Source organism: Hylobates moloch, unplaced genomic scaffold (assembly GCF_009828535.3).
Source record: "Hylobates moloch isolate HMO894 unplaced genomic scaffold, HMol_V3 SCAFFOLD_3, whole genome shotgun sequence".
NCBI lineage: Eukaryota > Metazoa > Chordata > Mammalia > Primates > Hylobatidae > Hylobates > Hylobates moloch.
In genome coordinates, this window is record NW_026652278.1 from 72,338,488 (window position 1) to 72,349,688 (window position 11,201).

The following is an 11,201-nucleotide window of genomic DNA, read 5'->3' on the forward strand; positions in this document are numbered from 1 at the left end:
TGCCATCTTCTTCTTGGTGGTGGCCAATATACATTTCTTTCTTCACTTCCCAGGACGTTTGAAGTACTTGGTGTCCCTCCCTCCAAGCTCCTCCCTTCCCTTCAGGTCTCAAGGTCTCATCCAACACTTCAAGCTCAAAATATTATATAAGCACCAAGAGGGTGAGCCCAGACGGGCACTCTTCCTTGTCCAATTTCAGGAGAAGATCTCTATTCCCTGTGACCCCAGGATACACAATGGCTGTTCTACACTCAGGAATCACTACATGTGATTCCCAGGACAGGGGCTGCAACTCTTCTGCTAAGAGCTCACATAGCCCCAGGGCTCCCCGACACCCACCCCATACACACACACCCCTCTCCCAGTCTTCTCTGTCTTTCTTGAGGACTGGTTAGCATTTTGGTAGCACCTTTGCCAGGGAAGCAGGCTCCCCAGGATGCACTTTGAACCCTCGCCCTACTGACATGGACTTGCGTTCTCCTGCCTCTAGGCTCCTCACCTGGCAGTTCTGCATTTTCAGACTCCCCTCCTCTAATGAGTCCATTTGCCACCACAGCAGTGACTGCAATAGGGTCATGACACCTGTTTTCTGTGTTATGTGTAAAAAAATTAAGATACTGAACATTTATGTATGCTACCTTCTGGGTGTGAAGGAGGGAACACGAATTCACATTTGATTTAGCTGGTATCTGCAGAAAGCAGCAGTAGGGATTTAGAAATAGATAAAAATAGTGTTACTTTTTGGGATGAAGAGTGGCATGAGACTGATACCTATATATATCTATATCTATATAGACATAGATATATATTTGGAGGCGTTGAAACCTGCTTGATTTATTCTGATTATTTAATACACACTGACGCAACTGTGATCCCAAAGTGTGCAAAGTTAAAGCCTTCAACTGCAGCTGAGGGAGAGGGCAGGAATGGTACACCTGGGGACGGTGGTGAGTCAGGAATGACAGGCAAGTGGCCATGACCAGGGCAGCCTCCTCCCCAGGGCCAGGGACAGGGGAGTAGCCTGAGGAGCAGGACCCAAGGGTAGCCCAGGGCCAGGGAAGGTGGCCGAGACCTCCCCTTGGCCTAGGTCAGGAGCTCAGAAGTGCCACATGGCTGAAGGGACAGGACCCTGGAAGGGCCACAGGCAAGGCCAGGAGAGCACCATTTCCTGGGGGGCTGGGGGCAGGGAGGTGCCCTAGAGAAGCCAGGAGGGGTTGCCTGCCCCTGGGGTGGGGGCCAGGCTGAAGGAGGCTGCAGCAGGCTGCAGCAAGAAAGACCTGAGGCAGGTGCAGGGCCTGAGAACCCAGCTGGCTCAGCAGGGGGGCTCCCAGGGCAGCCTGGCCCAGGGAGCAGTCCTGACTCTGCAGGGGATGCCAAGCAAGGGGCCGCAGACCCCTCAGGACCTCCCCTCCTCTCTCCCTGGAAAGGAGCTGGGGAACCCGTGGTGCAAATCTGTGTACCACTCAGTGATGGAGAGAGACTGTGCCCCAAGGTGGACACTGGAGTGCACCCCCTTCACCACCTCGGCCTCCACCGCTGTCCTCAGTACAGCTGCTTCTCGTAAGAGTGCCGGCCATGGACACCACCCTTGATCTGGGCCGATATGGTCCGCTTCTCAAACTTGAGCTCCCCTGAGTACATCATGGACCAAAGGACAGAAAGGCTGTGGGCCCCAATAACCTGGAAGCTGTGCTGGATGCCCACTATGAGATAGGGCATGAACTTCTGAATGGACCCTTTGTCCTGGATGGAGCCCGAGACACCCTGTGTGATCTTCACCTTATCCCCCTCGCTGAAGTATCGTTTCTGGCTGCTGCTGCTCTTCTCCATGGCATCCAGTGAGCCCATGCCCTGGTACTTCTTGAGTTGCACCCTTTCTAAGAAGAAGTACTCACCGGGTGCCTCCATGGTGGTGGCCAGCAGGAGCCTATCATCACTGTGGAGGCTCCAAAGGCCAGGGCCTTGACCACGTGCCCCAAGGTCTGGATGCCGCCATCGACTATGATGGGCACACCAAAGCACTGGGCATACTTGGCCACCTTGTACACAGCAGTGCCCTGGGGCAAACTGGAGGCCATCACTTCCTGGGTGATGCAGATGGAGCTGTAGCCCATGCCCACATGCAGCCCGTCCACACCAGCGTCAATCAGGTTCTTGGCCTGGGCTGCTGCCACCACGTTCCCCCCCAATCACCTGGAGGTGGGGATACTTCTGTTTGATGTAATGCACCATGGTGATCTGATACACCGAGTTCCCTTGGGACGAATCCAAGACTATGACGTTGACGCCCACCTGGGTGAGCAGGTCTAGGTGGTATTTGTCATCCTCATGGATGTCTACAGCTGCCCCGCACAACAGCTGTTTGTGGGAATCCTTGGAGGCCAGAGGGTAGTGTCGATTCTTCTTCAGGTCAGTGTGGGCAATGATGGCCACCAGCTCATCGTGATAACTGACGATAGGCAGCTTCCCTTTCTTGCTATGCTGCAGGATCTCATTTGCCTCTTTCAACGTCACGCCTTTCAACGTCAGCCACCACCAGTTCCATCCTTGGCATCATCACCTCACTGAGGAAGGTGGTGTGGTCCTTCTCAGCAAGAAAGTCGACGTCTCAGGAGGTGATGATGCCCACCAACTTGCTGCCCATGGTGCCCGTCTCAGTGAGGGGGATACCAGAGAAGCCATGCAGCATCTTGGCCTCCAGCACATCACCCACGCTGTGCAAGGGGCTCAGCACAACGGGGTCCGTGATGCAGCCCTGTTCAAACTTCTTGACCTTCTGCACCTCGTTGGCCTGGAACTCTGGGGTGCAGTTGTGGTGAATGAAACCAATACCTCCCATCAGAGCCATCCTGATTGCCATGTCAGCCTCTGTCAGTGTCCACAGGGGAGGAAATCAGCGGTGTCTTCAGCCCTTGTGGGTCAGGGCTGAGGTCGAGTCCACCTCATCATCAGCTATGAAGTCTATGAATCCTGGGAGAATCAGGAAGTCGTTGTAGGTAAGAGGCCGTTGGTGCTGGCGAAGAGCTGCTGCACGGTGACCCCGTCCTCGGGCACGTAGCTGGTGCCGCTGCTGATCAGGTAGTCTGCCAGGCTGCCGCGACACCCCACGACCTGACATAAACAACAGAGTGGCCACCTGCCGCAGGCACACTGCCGCTGCGGGCCAGACAGGCCGGGGACAGGGAATCTCAGTGTAAATGTTTTTATATCCCTTCTACTTTTGGAAAAAAAAAAAAAAAAAAAATGCCCCTGGAAGGTCTGATCACCAAATCCTTCCAGAGAGCGGTCTTCCAAGCCAAGGAGGTATTCAGTCCCACCCACTGAAATCATCCAGTCCTTTATTCACCTGTGTCAACCCGGCTCGGAGGTGTGGCCTGCGAGATCCTTCATGCAATCAAGAAGTCAGGCCTCCACCTGGTCCTGGGGGTCATCTGAGGCCCGCAGTTTTGGAAGAGGAGTGTTTTCTGCCAGCAGTTCCCACAGATGGGCTGGCTTCCCACTGTGGGGACATGCACCGTGCCCACTGTGGGCCTCTGTTTTTCATCCCTGAATTCATCCCCCACAGAATGGTTGTTGTCATATCTAGCTATCTAATAAGCTTGAGGGCACTGTGTCCCCTAGGGGATGCCCACATGCTTGATCATGCAGGCTGATGCAGTGACAAGCACAAAAAGTATCGTGATTATAGTTCCTGCTCTCCTTTCCAGGGCTTTGAGCCCAGCACATGATGTTGTGCGTTTCTTGTTCCACCAACTGGCAGCTGTGGAATGACTAGGAAACCTCTTGGATGAGAGTTTAATCCTCGTGGGGTACCACGAGGGCATCTGGGCACAGGTCAAACTTTCCAAGGGCCTTTTTAACCTCTTTCACTGAGGCCAGGAATGGCTAGATCTCTGCTGCTGCCTACAGGGATTACAATTGTCCCATCCATACACTGGTCTGTGTTGGCTTTTGTCACCTGGGCATGTGCGGCCACCATCTTGACTGCTCGGCTAGTTTTGTCCCTGGGCTCTAGAATGATGTCATAATGATGCCATTATGACAGATCAGCCCAAGGCTGCACACTGACCTAATCAACAGAGCTGTGATTAAGAGACTGAGTCAATTCCCACTTGTGAATAGACAGCATGAAGGCTTTAAATCTCTCTGAACCTGATCAGCGTTGGCAATGATCTTCTGCAGATCCCACAACAGCACAGAAGAATGTATCATCAGGAACATATTTGGATATTGATACAACGTCATCCGCAGTTGGCTTGTCATCCTGAGCTCCCTTCCCAGGCAGCGTAGATATTGCACAGGATTTTGCTGACCCGGGAGTTGGGTTATTAGTGGTAACTCTAACCTCTTAATACTAGCAACATTGACAGCACCATATAATCCATCTATTACACCACACAGGAAAATCAAGCCCAGTGGTACAGGACAGAAGAACTGACTCCAGCCAGGATCAAGCATTGCTTTGGCATTGTTCCCCAATACCTGGGCCTTTCTTCTCCAATTGTTGGGGTAACTGGAGTGAGGAGCCTGAGGGGACCCAAAGATGTTCTCCTGGTAGGATTCCCTCTCATGGTCTTCTGCATTTGTAGACATTTTGATTGGTTCCATTTCTAAGGGCCAATTATCTGTGCTTTAACCTGAAATAAGGAACCTGCCTTCTGATTTTCAAGAATATGTACATGGACACACATCTTTCAGATTCGACTCTTGAGATTTTTGGTTTTAAACAAACAATTGTGTTCATCACAAATGAAGATTCCCTCAAGCAGCAGCCTCCTGGAATCACCTGCTGAGTCCAAATCTTGTAGCCCTTAAAAATACTTAGTATTTTTACTAAGTAATAAGTATTTAGGGTGTTATGAAAAATGCAATTTGAAAAAGTACATTGGTTTTTAAGAACAAGAGGAACTATTTAGAAATTATACAATATATTAACAAAAGTAAATATTTAATATATCTCAAACACAAAAATGCAAAAACTGGTTACCAAACATAAAGAAAAACTTAAACTTGTAAAATACAAAAGTTAAATGTATTTTATCTTCATTCTATTATTAGCAGATAACCTTAATAAAAATGAGCTGTTATTTACAGCAAAATATCATGTAATTTCAGATTTATCACTTTTTATTTCTACGAAAAAGCAACACCGGCATGTATTGTTGCTGAAGGTGAAGCAGCTTTTTGCTTCTGTTCTGTTCCACTCTGTGTTCTAAGATGTGTGTCAGATACCAGCCACACACCCTACATGTGCTCTGGGCACAGCTTGGCCCCACACGGCACTCTAGTCTGCAAGTGGGCACCTAAGGCCCTGCCATTCCCACTTCTTATTGTCATATTTACTTAGTTCTGAGCACCTCTGCCCATCTTTAAATTACTTAAGTGACAGTACATTAAAGTAGCTTAGATGTTCCTAAGCTTCCTCAGAGCACATCACATTTGTGACAGCAATTCAGAAAAAAACAAATTTTCTTTTATTCTTAACGGTACACAGCATAAGAGAACAGCTTAGGCAAGTTTACTGTAACTGACGGTCCTGATATCCTTATCTATAAACTAAAAACTCCCCACAGAAGCTTCTGTAAGTATAATGTTAAATAAGTCTATAAACACAAATAACAGTAACAAGAATGTAATCCAAATGCCCAGTTATGGGAAACTAGTGAAGAAATTTACTGGTAAACCCACTGTGATGATATGTGTGTATGTGTGTGTGTGTACATGTCAAGCTGGCTCAGTGACAGTCCCTAGTTATTTAAGCTAGGTGCTGCTGTGAAGGTATTTTGCAGACGTGATGGATATTAAGAGTATCCTGGGCTGGGTGCGGTGGCTAACGCCTGTAATCCCAGCACTTTGGGAGGCTGAAATGGGTGGATCATGAGGTCAGGAGACCGAGACCATCCTAGCTAACACGGTGAAACCCATCTCTATGGAAAAATACAAAAAATTAGCCGGGCATGGTGGCAGGTGTCTGTTGTCCCAGATACTTGGGAGGCTGAGGCAGGAGAATGGCATGAACCCGGGAGGCGGAGCTTGCAGTGAGCCGAATCTCTGCACTCCAGCCTGTGCGACAGAGCGAGACTCCGTCTCAAAAAAAAAAAAGAGTATTCTGAAAGATCTGGGTGAGCCCGATTCAATCAGTTGAAAAGCTTTAAAATCAGAAGCCTAAAAAGGCCTTAAAAGCTGAAGCTTCCCTGAAAAAAGAAATTCCACCCATGGGCAGTGGCGTCTGCTGTACTTGTGCCTGCGGAGTTCCATTCTATTCATTCTCTTCCGTCCTGACTGCCCATAGACAATAGTTGTGGTCTGTGCCCATGACCTCCCTGGTTCTGGACTTGCTTAGCCAGCACCCACAATCTTGTAAGCCAATTCCTTTAACAAATTTGTATATATATGAAAAACACTGGTTCTTCCTCTCTAATTAAAGCCTGGCCAACACACCCAAAAATTAAAAGGGGATGCTGCTGTTAGAAGGAATAAGGTATACATTTTAGGCCATTCAGGACTCCAATAAATGACAGCAAAATAATAGCAAAGAAAAACCTTACTTTGGGGTTAAGAAATCACAGATTGATACATAAACTTAATTTTGCTCCTCTATTAAAATCCTACTACAAAACAGTAAATATAGTAAAAGAATTTCTTTTAAAAGGACATTAATTTAGAAATACAGAGAAAGCAGAGGGGCAACAACCACAAAATCATTTTAGAAGCTGAAAAGCAGAGAGACCAGTGGCAAATTCCTTAGCACACCTGAGAATACCACACCCAAAACCAGCAGAAGAAAATGCTAAGAATCTTTAAATACACAGAACTGTGGCATTGTTACCCCATGGAAGTTGAGGTGGAGGGGAGGCTTAAGTATGGAATGGGTAAAAGCTGGGTGAGAAACTGATTCCCAGTTTCCAAGCTACAGAGCTACAGCCTTTTCCTCAACATGGCCGAAGCTAGGTGGTTATTCTCTAGAGAGTATAAGAGAGGTTTGGAACTAGGGGATGCCAGCACGGATCCAGAGAATGGGCGCCACACTGAAAACAAAAGGATGAAGTGACCATATGCTGTCATGCTGAATGCTGAGTACAAAGAGTCCTAGCCTTCTTCCCCTACTGGGCTCCAAGATGGGGCCAGGCCGATCCTTCCCATCACATAGGAAAGGCCCCTTGGGGTAATCTGGCAAATCTCTGAAGACCTAAAGAGAGCACTGCTGTGCTTCCCCAGTGAACAGCCCAGCCAGACCATCCTACAGTGAAACTCAAAAGACCACACTCTCACCCATTTGATCTGGACTTTTACATTTCCCAGGTTTCATCATTAGTCGACACCCAGTGATTACCTGACACCTGAAGTTAAAACCTCTAATGTGCAAAACCAAGACCAACGCAAAAAAAAAAAAAAAAAAAAAAAAAAACTTAGAGGAATTGGAATTATGTGGGATGAAGAAAAAAATACTATCCTCAGATAAGATATTGTATTCATGAAACAAGCACAGGAAGATATAAAAGAGTTCTTGGAAATTAAAAACATGTTAGCAAAACTGAAAAACTCAAGAGAAGGGACTGAAGGATGAAAGTTGAGTGAATCGCCACAAAATAAGAGTAAAATGATAAAACGACACTGGAGCAACCAAAAAATGAGGGAGCTGGCCAGATCCCAACACTTTGGGAGGTCAAGGAGGGAGAATCATGAGGCCAGGAGTTTGAGACCAGCCTGGACAACACAGTGAGACCCATTTCTACAAAAAATTTAAAAATTGGCTGGGCTTGGTGGCGTGTACCTGTAGTCCTAGCTACTTGGGAGGCTGAGGTGGGAGGATCGCTTGAGCCCAGGAGTTGGAGGCTACAGTGAGCTATGATTGCACCTCTGCGCTCCAGCCTGGGTGACAGAATAAGATCCTGTCTCAAAAAAAAAAGAAAAAGAGGAGAGGGGAGGGGAGGGGAGAAAAATGAGGGAACTGTCCAAGATCCCCAACACATAAATAAATGAAGCTCCAGAAAGAAGGAAGTGGCCTGCAGCAGGTGCTCACGGCCCTTGCTGTTTTGGTTCTCTGGGTCTGCATGTCCACCCCAGCCTCCAGCCTCAACCCATACATACCGATCCACACACAAGGATGAACACAGACTTTGCTAGTTTCTTTGTTTTTTGTTTTTGTTTTTGAGATGGAGTCTCGCTCTGTTGCCCAGGCTGGAGCGCAGTGCATGATCTTGGCTCACTGCAAGCTCCGCCTCCCGGGTTCACGCCATTCTCCTGCCTCAGCCTTCTGAGTAGCTGGGACTACAGGCGCCTGCCACCACACCCGGCTAAATTTTTGGATTTTTAGTAGAGACAGGGTTACAACTGTATTAATCAGCATAGTCTCAATCTCCTGACCTCGTGATCCGCCCGCCTCAGCCTCCCAAAGTGCTGGGATTACAGGCGTGAGCCACCGCGCCCGGCCAGACTTTGCTAGTTTTTACTTCATCCAGCCCTGTTCAAGAAGATGATGCATAGGAGAAGATAAACCCAGTGACCCTCCTGTGGATTAAGAATTCAGATCCGAGGCTAAGCCTTTCTCCTCAAGTGTTTCCTCACAGGAAGCAGATGCATCGAAGGAGAGGAGGATAGGAAAATCAAAAGAAGAAGTCAACATTCCCAGGAGATTCTCAGCAAAATAGAGGAGAGGTGTCAAGATGAGAGCTGGCACCAGACCCTGAGGGCAGTGATTCTGGTCTGGAGCAAGGATTCAGGACAGACACATCAGGAGCCGTCACCACCAAGATCCCTGTGGGCTTCCCGCAGCTCAGCTGAGGACAGGTCGTCCAGGTGATCCCATCCACATTCTTTCTACTTGGCTTACCTTGACATGATGGAGAAGCTTCCTGCCCTCCAGATCAGCTGCAGATCCTCACTCCATCCCACAGCAGTGCTCGGCTTTGATGTCCTCCCGAAATCGAAAGGTCAGCTGTGGGGACTACAAAAACAGAGCTCAGCAGCCAGCACCCTCCATCCACATTCTTGCCAGATGATCAGGATCTGGTTCACCGATAGTGTGGCCACAGGCCCTGATGGTGGCAGCCCTGCTACTCCCAGGACTCATTCAAGCCTTCCTGCTCCCTGGCTTCCCCAGAAGGGCCCCTTGTAAATTCTTGGGGAAGCTGAGGTCCACTCTGACCTTGAGATCACATTACGTTCTCCAGCAGACTTCATTCAACATTGGAAACACTGTGCTTTCCCCACACAGCTAATCCGCGCTTGATGCTCAATGTTTTTAAAACTGAACAATATGTGAAGAGCAAGGAAATTATTAATTACAGGTCAGGCTAGCACTTACTTTGGTGGAGAGGGTGGGGCATTCAACTGGGTGAAGACATGTGAGTGCTTCTAAGGTGGTGTTCTGTTCCTTAAAGAGGGAAACACTATCCATTTTACTCTTTCAACTATACATTTATGGCCAGACACAGTGGCTCATGCCTGTAATCCCAGCACTTGGGGAGGCTAAGGTGGGAGGATTGTTTGAGCCCAGGAGTTCAAGACCAGCCTGGGCAACATAGCAAGATCCCATCTCTACTTAACAACAAAACTATACACTTACATTGGATATGCTCTTCTCTATGTATGACATCTTTCACAGTTGGGGGAAAAAAAGATAAAAACACACAGTAATAGGGAGAACTAAAGGGGAACCATTAGGAGGCCAGAGACTATATTCTACAGAGGGAGAGCAAATGAAAGAGTATGGACAGACAAGAGAAGGCTGAGGGAACCCACAGGCCAGAAAAGTAGCAGAAGGAGGCAGTACAGAAGGCCCGCCCGCCCTAGAGCCCCCATCAGCTGAGAGGTCCACCGTTCCCACGCCAGCACGTGCACCCTTGTCTGCGGTTTATGTTCACTCTGCATCCCTTCCTGTACTTCACGTTTCTCTTCATCCTTGACATCATGACCCTTGTGGCCCTGTGTCTCACCAACCCCACAGGAGGTGGCAGCTTGGCTCCCCAAGCCTCTGGTTAGCCCACTGCTGTTGAGCCTCAAAGCTTTGTCTCGGCTGGAAAGAAAGGCCTGAGGCTTCTGGCCAGTGCTCGGCCTCTACTCCAGAGCTGCTCAGGGTCTGCGCCTAAACATGAGGTCTCCTTCTGCCTTGAAGCTGGGGTTTCCCGCAGCCTCTGCTAGGCCAGGAGCAAAGTCAAGCTCCATTTGAGTCCTGTTGCCCACCTGTATCACAGAATCACAGCTGTTAGCATGGGAAGGGGCCGCAGGGGTCATCTCGTATTCAATTTCTTGGCCTCATGGCTGGAGTTGAAAATCTGCTCTGCCTTTCCAGAATGATCTGAGCCAGTGTGAGACAGACACCCCCTCCGGCAGGAGGCCCATTTGGCTGTGCCCACAACCCCGCCCCCCAACACGGTCTCCATGAGGGGTAAATAAGCCTCTAACCCACCAGGGTATAAATCCTCTCAGGGCTGCTTGACAGCATGTCTCAGGGCTGCCCTGCAAGGCCCCAGTGTGTCCAGAAAGAGCGATCTCAGTGATTTAACTGCCTTCCACCTGAAAAAGACATAGGATTTTTCCTCCCTTGTAATTATAAAAGAAAACCAAGGTACCTGTAGAAAATCTGGAAATTACAGAAAAATCTAAAGAAGAAAATAAAATCACAACAGCAGAAGTGCAACCGTGAAGGTTTGGCATCACATCTGAGCTCTGGGAAAGAAATCAGCCCTAAAACCAGCAGCCATCGCCCCAACCCTTACACCCCCATCTGCCCAGCCAGTGACTCAAAATCGATCGCGTTAGGCTGGGAGCGGTGGCTCATGCCTGTAATCCCAGCACTTTGGGAGGCCGAGGAGGGCGGATCACCTGAGGTCAGGAGTTTGAGACCGGCCTGACCAACATGGAGAAACCCCGTCTCTACTAAAAATACAAAATTAGCCAGGTGTGGTGGCGCATGCCTGTAATCCCAGCTACTCAGGAGGCTAAGGCAGGAGAATCACCTGAACCCAGCAGGTAGAGGCTGCAGTGAGCCGAGAGCACGCCACTGCACTCCAGACTGGGCAACGAGAGCAAAACTCCGTCTCAAAAAATATATATATCGATGGCGCTGCTGCCCACTCTGAGGATGGCGCGGGGTGTGGGCTGTCAAGGAGGCACAGACAGGCCCTGTCCCTACGGACACAAGGGCCCACTCCAACTACCAGAGCCCCACACAGCTCTGTGACACCCCGTAGCCACAG

The 11,201-nt window shown here is 49.1% G+C and overlaps 1 pseudogene; it reads right to left on the reverse strand.

The window, feature by feature from the left end:
* Positions 1-1,490: 1,490 nt before the first annotated feature.
* Positions 1,491-3,166, reverse strand: LOC116460193 (inosine-5'-monophosphate dehydrogenase 1-like; annotated as a pseudogene).
* Positions 3,167-11,201: the final 8,035 nt, after the last annotated feature.